General features: G+C 39.2%; 1 pseudogene; it reads right to left on the bottom strand.

Annotated features, from left to right (window-relative positions):
- Positions 1–3,197: 3,197 nt before the first annotated feature.
- LOC113286561 lies at positions 3,198–5,278 on the bottom strand (annotated as a pseudogene).
- Positions 5,279–12,317: the final 7,039 nt, after the last annotated feature.

Raw genomic sequence — 12,317 nt, 5'->3', positions numbered from 1 at the left:
ATGTATTGGCGTATTGTAGTTGCTAAATATTTTTACATTGATATAAAGATAAAGAAATGTATCGGCGTATTTACCTCAAGGATTCCCCAACAACCTTCAATGTTCGACCCCCCACAACATGCTATATCGAGACAAATGTATAATTCAGCTAATATAGCAGACCCCCATTCATAAGTGACAACGTTTTCCATATCTTACAACGCCTCTAACCACCTTATTTGAGAACTTGAGTTTGAGTTTTGAAAAAAATATGAACCGAGTATCCATAAAATAAATACCTTAGCAATTTTTGTATCTTTAGCAGGGTTGTACCTTCCATATCAGGATCATTACGACCATGCAATTCGTTGACTATAAATTCCTTTAAACCGAAATTAACAATTTTGCCACCTCATAAAGCTAAATGATTTTGTTGTGTTGTTACTTGGATGTACAATTGAAGTGCATCTTTGTATCGTTGTTCGGCTAACCAACTATCTTGGTCAAATGGAGGATCATCTCCCGAACCATAAGGTATCCCATGTAGGAAATACAAATTTAATGGTGTATTCCTAAAAAAAAACAATTTGTTCATTTCATTTGTAATAATCGTATTGATTGCATAAATATATAAATCAAAATATATAATGCAATTTCGAAGTCATGAAAATGAAACATGTGTGTAGTATACCACCAACGCTCCATCAATATACTCACCTGTTTGGGAGAATTTTTATACGCTTTGATATGGTACAAAGAAAGCCATGGAAATCGATCGACAATAACTTTACCACCACGAGGAAGTTGGTCATAAAATTTATGAACTTCGTACCAAACACCTCTTGTTTTCTGTAGAGAACTATCCCGCTCAACCTTTGTGGACAGATCACCTTCACTAATTGTTAATTCTGGACATGAAAGCAGTCGAGCTATCTTCCTCCGGACCTTGTCCTATCCTCAGTAAAACTTCACGGTGTTTATTTTTAGGTGGTTTTCTATTTTTTGTCGAATAAATCTTGAGATCGATGAACCATGGTAATTAAATGGGTGTTAAGTTTGGAAAACTGAATAAAATATTCAACTTTTTTTGCAAAGATGTAGAGAAGATTGGATTTAAGTTGAAAAAATGTAGAGAAGATTCGATTGGAGTTGACATTATGTAGAGAAGAAAAGAAGTTGTTGTGTGTAGAGAATACTAAAGTTGAGTTGAGTTTATAGGGTGTATAAGTGTGGCCGTTTTTTGGCTATTGGAAATTTACCGATGCCCCGAGCCATATTGATCCGAGGCTCATCTCAACTGGAACCGAGACTCTTCTCAGTTGGAGTCGAGTATCGCTTCAGTTGGAGCCAGTTGTTTCAAACTGCAACGGTCGAGTTTCTTTGTCTCGATAAACCCCTTGTCCACGTCCCAAAATTAACTTTGACCATCCACCTGACCTGCTAAACACTCTAATTAGATGTGTCCCATTGGAGTTGCTTTCAGAAAATAAGATCGCTCGACTAAAACTAGCTCACAGTAAGAAAACCAGGACTATTGATCACTTTCTAGCTAGCAATTCATCAAAATACTCACTAGCTCTCAACACTGACCAATTATCTGTACGAGAACTTGTTTGGTCCTATTTCTGCTTAGAAGTCATCGTGTGCGCCAGAGAATTTGGTACAATCGAAGTTCCTCGAGCTGCTCTTCTTCAACCATGTTAGCGAAGCAAAACCGAGCCAAGAGCCTAAAACAATAGCTTCACCAACAATGAGACCTGCCCCTAACCCGTTTTTGTTATGGTCACTAGTGATTGTTTTACTTTGCGCTGAGTTGTTGGCCGGAAAAGGATTTAAAAAGGGTGATATTCCGGGCATGTATTATTCCGGCTCGAAAATTCCAAAAGCGATATTTTGGACTTTTGGCAACCATATTATACCTTTTTCACCATCCATAGTAGAATTTTCGCAACGATTTTGGTCTGACGAGGATTTTAATTAGATTCTAGTTGACTAACCCCATCGTAATGTTGACCGTTGATCGTATACTATTGATCAGTCAAGGTGGGAGAGCACTCCCACTGGACACTCAAAAAAAATATACTGTTCACCGTTGACCAGTAAAAATGAGTCCAGATGATTAGTCAATATTTCGAACGGGCTATTACTCCACCCCAACAAATGTTCTCCCTGCCTTCATCATCTAGCCGTGTATGTCATCATTTTAAGCACACGGACGGTAACTTTACGATCGGTTTTTGCACTTCTGGTCATGCTTACCTAATTTAATTAGAATTTCAGTAGGATGGGATGTTACACGGAATTTCACCTTTTTTTATGCCCCTTTGCGGCAAAAATCTCCCTTGCACCACGTCATTCGTCTTTCCATGTATTCTTTTGTTAGGGTCTGATATGTTCTTCCGACTGGTTTTCCTTTCATGGATTCCTAACATGGAGTTTTGACCCTATTAACGCGCACCTTTGGAAAAAGCCATTGTTAGGGCCAAAACAGCAAGGATCGCATTAACACAAGTGAACAGAAAAAAAAATTAACGCGCTTTTATTCTTGGTTTACTAGTGGTAGTGGGTTTTCGGTAGAAGCAATCTTTCTGAAGTCTTCCTCTAAGTCTTCGCGAAGATAAGATCAACCTTTCTGCAATAATGTACGTGAGGCTAAGAGACATGGCGTTCTTCGCAATAATGCATTTATAGAGACAAAATCGTCTTTATCAAAAGGGTCCTTTGGTGTATAACTGCTCAGTAAAATACTTGTGTGCATTCAATAGCTAACACACTTGTTTTCTTGTTTGCATCAAGTAAAATACTTGTTCTGTGTTTGCATTCTGCAACCCACTTATCTTCTGTTTGTATCCAGTAACACACTTGTTCTATCTTTGTATCTTGGTCTGTTTTTGATGTTTCTTTCGCTATGGCAATTATGGTGGACAACAAAGTCCGGGAAGCCACACACGCAATTAGGATGCGCCTTACATGGCACCATATTAAAACAATCTGTTCTCCCTTTCTACCATCAAATTAATAGTCTAACACTCCATGGAAATACACTAGTAATAACACGTGAGAAAAAGTTCAATTGAGACTGTAACTGGAGATACATTTATTCAAAGACGGAAATGTAAAAATTACAGCAATCCAAACGAAGACACAAACACACTTCAATGCAGAATTACTCAAAATGCAGTAAGTCAAGGGATATTTGAGTTTATGATAAACCAAATCTAACCAGAATATAGGAGAGATTTTGAAGCTGAGCCAGAAGAAGACATAGTTCTTTGAGACAAATTGGTGTTGGAACAGCAACTGCAAGCACCCTGGCTACCATCTGTTTGCGAATCAAGCCTACAAATATGGACTGATGGTGCATAATACTCCGGGGTAGGCATCTTTGACGGAAGAATCGGTAAAGGAGACTCAAAATTAAGAATACTAATCGCTTGCCTAGTGGAAGGTCTAGACTTGGGATTAGGATGAGCACAACATAATCCCAAAACCATCAAACGCTCCATTTGTTGTTCTTCGAAATTCTTATGTAATCTATCATCGGCTGCTTCAAAAACCATTCCACTGCCATAATGTTTCCAAACCCATTCTAGCAAGACTCCCTTAGATGCATCGATCGGCTTCCTCCCACATGCAAGCTCAAGTGCAACAATTCCGAAACTATAAACATCGGATTCTTTATTTGATTTACCCGTAGCAACACACTCAGGCGCTAAGTAACCCACAGTGCCTGCTAAGACCGTTGTCTGAGAACCTTCCTCATGGTTGACAAGCCTTGCTAAACCAAAATCGCCAAGTTTAGCATTAAAATTTGAATCCAGCATTATATTACTTGATTTGATATCTCGGTGCAGTACACATTGTTCCCATGCATCATGTAGATATAGTAATGCAGAAGCTAAACCAAGAGCTATTGTGTACCTGACTTCCCAAGTGAGAACAATTTCCCCTTGGAATAAATGCTTATCGAGGCTCCTGTTTGGCATGAACTCGTACACAAGAAGTAATTCATTTTTTTCATGGCACCAACCTATAAGCTGAACCAGATTTCTGTGTCGTAACTGGCTGATAATTTTTACTTCAGATTGATATTCTTTCTTGCCTTGTTTTGACTCACTCGAGATCCTCTTGACGGCGATATCCAAGCTTGTATCAGTCAATAAACCTTTGTAAACTCCGCCAAATCCTCCCTCTCCAAGTTTTCCTCGCTCGTCAAAGTTATTTGTTGCATGAGCCAGTTCACTGTATGTGAACCTCTTTGGTCCTGTTTCCTGTTCGAATTCATCGTCTGTGCTGGGAATTATTGTATTATCTTCTATGTTTCTTGAGGTTCTCCTCTTCTTCCACCAGATAAAGAAACCAAAACCAAGGGCACAACCTAAAATACCAATACCAACAACAATGCCTACCAGTACACTTTTACTAGCTTTTCCTTCATTTATTTTACGGTCTCTTCCACCAGTAATTATAGCATCTGTCGTGTCAGATGGATTGGGACCATTGGGTTTTCCTTCTTCAGTTCTATTGAGTTTTCCTTCTTCTAATCCTTCAATAGTGGTATAAAATGCCCATGAAAGGATTTTATGAAGTTCAACTGCTTTGCCAGTTGCTGCCGAGAACCCAACAGTAACGTTCTCTGGTAAAATCTTGCTTAGATCCTCAATATGAGACAAAATAAGATCGTTACTGTATATAGGATTCTCACCATATGTGAGATAAACACTTAGATTGTGTGTAGTTGAATTATAATGTACCCATACATTAGCTTTGTTTGCATTCGTCAAACTGTAATCTTCCAATTTCTTAGTAACCACGGATGTAATGGAATTAATGTCGATACCAACATGATCAGAACTTGGATCCAGTCGTTTCTGAAAGTGTCAAACTCAACTGCAACAAATGATTTATTATCAGCAGATGCATCCACACCAATTAGGCCAAGTGATCCACCACCAGATCCTGAAGGAAGCTTAGACCCGAACGGTGCTACGAAAAAAGTAAGACCATCGCCGTAACCAGTTTTCTCAGTATCTTTTAGTGTTTTCATGCTGAAGGAGAATCGTGAAGTAAAATCAGACACCATTCCAGTGGTTGCATCATAAAGTTGTATAGCCTCTGAATATGTGACACGACCCACACTACCACGGATATTTTTGTCCGCTGTATTCGCTGTAAGATCAATGAAGCCACCATAAAAAGTAGAATTACCTTCCAGATATAGCTTTTGATGATCATTTGGTGAGAAATATGAGTAGTTAAAGGAGACTGAATATGTAGGACTAGGATAAATTGATAACATTGTGATGATGATGAAGAAGAGAAAATTATAGAAAGCCATTGATGATGAATGAATGTAAGAAAGTATATGCATGAAGCACTTAGAGAAAACTAGAAGTATTTGATATGTGTTCTGCTATCAAACTATGCCTTCAGACTATATGGTGCATTTTTTTACACCCCGAACATTAAATTACCGGGGAGTTTTATCTATTTGCAAAGATAAATTAATCAACGTAAAAAAAAAAAAACTTCCCATAAGATACGGTGATGTAAAGTTACCAATAGTTATTTTAGCTTCCATATGGACCCACAGACAGAGGAGTAGGATGCACATAGGGTGTAATCAGTACAATATTAGAACAGCGAGGACAGGACTTCTCCAGCAAGACCTCATCCAGAATTTCCAAGCAAAGCAAATTCAGCTGCCTTACTTTTTCTGTTGGTCTTTCACTAGTTCTGTTCTAATGCATGAAACATGAAAAGTTTTTCTCTGAGATATTTTCCTGTCGGACAGAATCTTTGAAGAAAAAAATTAGTGGTCGCAACGCAATGATCCTTCCGACACTATAACGTGTTTGACCAACAACAGTTAACACTTGTTTTTTGTGTCTGCGTACTTGACTTGTGTTTTCAGTTGTTGCTTTTAAAGCTTCTACATACACATGAGCATACCCCCTTCGTTGCATCATTTTGCTGGTTAATGAATGCCACAAAAAAATATGTTAAAACATACAAGAGGTAAAAAACAAATGGCAACTACTTGTGTAAAGACCTGAGTAGTGTTGTCTGGTTTCAGCTTGGTTCTGAAGTTAAATTGATTGAAGTCTATCCCTTGAGTTAAATTAGTCACACGCGAGGAAATATCTAAGGATTAGTTACTTTTATTAATAATCTCAACACGTCCCTTCATGTTTAGCCTCGTTGGGTCAATAAATATCTAACACATGGTCAAAGATTCTAAAGAACTGATTTTAAGGTCTCACAAAACTGTGGAGACGATTCCTTTCATTCAGTATTTATATAAGTTACAGAAGAAGGATTTAAAACCTAATCTAACTGATAGAACTAGTTTACAGGGTTGTTACAAGACTTGATACAATAACTGAGAATACATATGACTCGGATTACAGCAGACTTTGACTACTTGATACAACAAACTTGGACTATACACCTAAAGACTTGGATAGCAGGTGCAGATCGTGCCATCACAATTGCTGAAACTATACACGACTTATATACGTCTAATACCCCCCCCCTCCCCCCCCCTCAAGTTGGAGCATGGGGAGAGTCTGGACAAATGCCCAACTTGCTGACAAGACGTCGAAAAGAATCCACCCCAAGTGGCTTGGTGAAAATATCCGCCAACTGTGCCGCAGACGAAATATACAATGGTTTAACGAGACCAGAGAGAAGTTTTTCACGAACAAAATAACAGTCGATTTCGATATGTTTCGTTCGTTCATGAAAAACTGGATTTTCAGAGATATGAATAGCAGCTTGATTATCGCAATAAATTGGAATGGGTGTCGAAATTTTGACACGAAGATCAGTGAACAAATAGTGTAACCATTGCAGTTCAGATGTTAGCTTGGTGAGAGCCCGATATTCTGCCTCAGCAGAAGATTGGGATACAGTTGGTTGTTTCTTGGATTTCCAAGAAATGGGACTATTTCCCAACATTGTAAAATACCCTGTGGTAGATCGACGAGTAGTAGGGCAACCTGCCCAATCAGAGTCAGTATATCCTGCAAGAGATAAAGTACTTGTGGCAGAAAGAAAAATGCCATGATTAACAATACCTTTAAGATAATGAACTACACGATGGGCAGCATCCAAGTGACCCGAACATGGGTGTTGCATAAATTGACTCAAGTAATTGACAGAAAAGGTAATGTCAGGACGAGTTACTTGAAGATAAAGAAGTCGACCTATTAGACAACGATAAATACTAGGATCAGGTAGAGGATCACCAGAAGAAGGAAGGAGTTTTATATGTTGTTCCATTGGAGAGGGAGCAACCTTGGCACCTAAGAGACCAGAATCATTAACAATGTCAAGAATATATTTGCGTTGACACAGAAAAATACCCTTGGGAGATCTGGATACTTCAATGCCCAAGAAATATTGGAGACGACCAAGATTCTTTAAAGAAAATTGAGATTCTAGGGTACGTTTGAGATTCTGTATAGCAGAATCATTGTTACCTGTGATGATAATATCGTCAACATAAATTAGAACATAAATAGAGACAAGGCCAGAATGAAAAGTGAAAAGGGAATAATCTGCACGAGATTGAATAAAGCCTGCATTAAGTAAGGCTGTTGAAAATTTAGCAAACCATTGGCGAGAGGCTTGCTTAAGTCCATATATGGACTTATTGAGCTTATAAACACGATCGTCCCCCTTTTTCTGAAATCTAGGAGGAAGTTTCATATAAATATCCTCAACAAGATCACCTTGAAGAAAGGCATTATTAACATCAAGTTGATGAAGAGGCCAATTATGAATGAAAGCTATAGATAATAAAACACGAACAGTAACAATTTTAGCAACAGGAGCAAAGGTGTCATGATAATCAATACCTTCATGTTGTGTGTAACCTTTAGCCACGAGACGTGCTTTGTAGCGTTCAATTGTGCCATCTGGACGGTATTTAATTTTAAATACCCATTTGCAGCCAACAACAGTCTTGCCAGGTGGGAGAGTAGTGAGAGTGAATGTATCGTTGTTCTGAAGCGCAGTATGCTCGTTGACGATGGCAGTTTTCCAATTTGGATTTTTAATAGCTTCCGTAAATGTGCGGGGTACATCATTAGTAATGACAGATGAGAGAAATGCACGATGTTGCGGAGTAAATTGATCAAAAGAAATAAAGTTTGTCAGAGGGTGTGAAGAACGAGATGTACACGGTGTGATCGAACATAAAAAATCCTTCAAGCGGCTTGGCCGGTGATGTTCTCGAGTTGATCTGCGCAAAGGAGCAGCAGGCGCAGGATCAGTAGAAATTAGAGAAGGAATAGTACCGGAAGTGCCAGTAGACGAGGGCAAATAAGATGCAGTACTGGAGTCAGGTGAAGCAATAGCATCTGATAATACATGTTGTGTGGACTGAGAAGGACTGACATGTGGAGAATGTATCTGGTGGTCAGCGGCTGGTAAGGAAGCAACGGGCGTGACTGTTGGAAACTGCGAGGAGCAAATAGGAGGACCATCAAAGTAAATGTCCTCTGAAGGTGCAGGTTTAAAAAAATCAGGAGTGGAAATGTGAGCATCTTTAAAAGGAAAAACATGCTCATGAAAGACGACATCACGAGAGATATAAGTAGATTTGTATCCAAATCCAATATGATAAAACCTTTATGATGATATGGATAGCCAAGAAAAACACCCGGTTTAGCACGAGAATCAAATTTGTTTCGAATGTGAGCATTTCGAGCATAGCATAGACAACCAAAAACTCGAAGATTACGATAATTAGGAGAAGTACCTAATAGTACCTCATGAGGAGATCGTTTTGAAAGAACCGGAGTGGGCATCTTATTAATAAGATATGCATCTGTAAGAATACATTCACCCCAGTAAGAGATTGGAAAATTTGCTTGGAAACGAAGAGCACGTGCAACGGATAGCAAATGTCGATGTTTGCGTTCGACTATGCCATTTTGTTGTGGAGTATGGACACAGCTGCGTTGATGATGGATGCCATTATCATTAACCCAAGACTGAAATTCAGTGGACAAAAATTCAGACCCATTATCGGATTGGATACGCTGTAATACTAGTAAATAAGGTATAGAATTACCTGTAGAGATTGATTGTAATTTTTGAGAATATTGAGTAATAACATGACGCGAAAAAAACTTGATAAACTTACAAGTTTCTCCCTTGGTGTGCATAAGATACACCCAGGTGCAGCGAGAAAAATCGTCAACAATGGTGAGAAAATACTTTGCACCATTAAGAGATGGAGTGAAAAAAGGACCCCATATGTCACAGTGTATGAGTTCAAAACATCTTGTAGAAGAAATGACATTTTTATTAAAAGATAAACGATTCTGTTTAGTCAGTGGACATACATCACAGGAATTTGAAAAATTAGACTTAATATAGTCATGCGAGTTACATGGAAATTTAAAACGTTCTAAACTAGGATGGCCAAGACGACAGTGCCAAATGTCGAATGCCGTTTTATTGAAAAAGACTTTGTGCAATGTTGCTGGAGATGGAGAGACTCGAATACGATATAATCCCTCATGAAGTTCACCCCGAACAATCAATGTGTTCGTTGACAGGTCCTGAAAGATAAAAGAATCGTGAGTGAGAAGTACAACACAATTCAATGCCCGAGTCAACTGACTTACAGACAGTAGATTGAATTTGAAGTTCGGAATATGATGAACATTTGATAACTTTAGAGTTGGTGAGAATACTACTTCACCAATGTGTTTGACAGTTGAATATGTACCGTCAGGAAATTGCATTTGAATTAAGGAGGTAGCAGGTGAATAAGAGGTGAAATATGATAAGGAATTACAGATGTGGTGAGTAGCACCACTATCGACAAACCATGGTTCAAAAGAAAAGGTAGTGAATAGTTTACCAGCAAAGTTAACACGCGGTTCCATTGTCACATCTTCAGATGGTGGATTTATCAAAGCAAGAAGACGCGAGTACTGCTCAGCCGAAAACGCCGGGACAACAGGATGTTGAGCAGAGTTAGAGTCCTGGGAAATGGCAGTAGTGTTTGCAGCAACGGAAGGTGGTGTGATGAGTGCCAAATAATGTATATATTTATCCCTTTTTGTTAGCAATTTAACTCATCTTTTATGCATTAATTCTACATTTTACCCCATATTCTGTATTTTCATTGTTTTCAAGAATAAATATTTTTATTAATTAATTTTGCATTTTTAGGTAATAAATAAAGATTGGATGAGTTGCGGAGCAAAAAGAGCAGAAAAGTGGTGAAAAGCCGGGAGAAATTACGCAAGGAAGCCGCAAAGAATGGAGTGCACGTCCAAAAAGCTGGAAATGGGCTCAAGAAGAAGAAAGTTGTTCTTAAAGAAGAAGTGGGCTCAAGGTTTTCCAAGCCCAAACTCATTTCCCAAACCCATATTCTATACCCAAAAGCCTAAAACCCAAATCCATACCCGCTTGCGTCTTCAGCCGTCAGATCAGTTCTCAGAAGCATCCGACGGTCGCTCCCTTGCTGTGCATCGAAGTTTGATATCTCCGCCTAACACTACAACACCTAACTCCATCTGGCGTCGTTGATTTTGTTGTATTATATAATCCAGCGGTCGCTACAAGCTTCACTTCATCTCACCGTCAGATTGATCTTTCATCTCCCTATCCCACGGCTCAGCGTCGCAGATCATCAAACTCGATACGCCCGCCTAACACCCAAGTATCGAACACCCTATACCCAGCCAAACGCACCTTTCTTCTTTCTTCTCCATCTCTTCTTCCTTCAGAACCCGTACCACCACCATGTCCGTCTCCATCACCACTACCTTCCCCCAAATCACTCCACTATCTTCTCCCCAAATCACTCTACCTATACCCATCATCACTATCACGTTTTACATCAACTAATCTCCTCAATTTCTCATCTCTGCTGACTGAAACCCTAGGTGAGAAATTGAAGATATAAGTTGATGTTAGAGCAGCAATTGGAGCAGGAGATGACCCAGGAAGAGAAATAGAAGGATGGGTCGACGTGATGGAGCTGTTATTTCAAGGAATTAGGTGAGTTTCACCAAACCCTAGTTCTACTGTTTTGGGGGAAAATTGGGGGAAAACCCTAAATGGGTAATTGGGTATAAATTAGTGTTATGTGGAGTGTGTGAAGGACACTGTGTATCTCTCTGGACTAGCCAGTAGAGAATTATTTTAATTTTGCAATTCCAATTTCTGATTTTTGCATAACTGTTGACAGTTGAAAGTTGCATATGTTTTTAGTTATCTCAAATGTTGCTAGTTGTATCTGAATTATCACATATGATGAATGTTATTGCTTTATCCATGTTTAGCATGAGCTAAATAGCATCAGGCCAAGGCTCAGCTGAAGCCTTGTGCACTGTCAAGTGACTAGAAGCTAGGATAGTTACTTCCATGCTCTGTTTTGCTTGAGAAAATGGGAGATACCAATGCACATAGTGCCTGTGATTGGCTGTGCTGTCAAAAGACAGCCAATGCTAGGGGCAGACTATTGAGCAATTTAGTATTCTTCTATTTCTAGATGTATGCATAGGATCAAACTCAACCTAGAAACATGTCATTTGATTAGGACACAAGGTGGATCCTAAGCCTTGGCTTACCCACCAATTCCTTCTCAGTCACTTACATTTTCAGTTCTGTGTGCTTTCAATTCAGTTATTTTCCTTGCCTGTTTTTCTTGTTTAAATTCCTGAAATTTGTAGCTGTTGTGCACTGAAATCAGTGCACAATCCTCACCTTGCCCTTGGCTTCCAAGCCTTGGTTCTTGTCTGTTTTCCTTGCTGCTGTGGTTCTTTACTAGGTTCTTTCCTTGCTGCTGTGGTTCTTGTCTGTATGCCATATTGCTTTGCCTTGTTTTACATCATTTGCTAGCTTAGGTTTCTCTTGTATGCTCCCACTCCCTGTGGACTGACCCCCTGCTTACCTTCTATATCATAACTTGGCTTTGTATACTTGCAAGCTTTTGTGTGTCTTTGCTTGTCACACCAAGTTTTTGGCGCCGCTGCCGGGGATTGGTGCTGTGTTTTTCTTGTTGTTTTATTAGCTATTTTTGCATTTCACTGCATAGCATTTGCATCTGCATCTGCTTCACTTCATTTGATGTTGGACCTGCTGTTCTGAACCTGTTTTTCCTCTGCTGGGACGCCACCAAGGAAAAGAACCAAAGCCCAACTGGGTTTTTGCAACAATATCAGAGCAGCTGGGCTGTGCTTAAAAGGTAACCCATTTAAGAGAACCCGAATTGTGGGCTTCCAATTTTTAATTGTGGGCTTGTAATATTAAAGCCAATTTTTGGGCTTTTTTATTTTCTGTTGGGTTTGTAATTAATTTTTGTGGGC

This window comes from Papaver somniferum, chromosome 6, assembly GCF_003573695.1.
Source record: "Papaver somniferum cultivar HN1 chromosome 6, ASM357369v1, whole genome shotgun sequence".
Lineage (NCBI taxonomy): Eukaryota > Viridiplantae > Streptophyta > Magnoliopsida > Ranunculales > Papaveraceae > Papaver > Papaver somniferum.
This window is presented reverse-complemented; position numbering and strand designations above follow the sequence as displayed.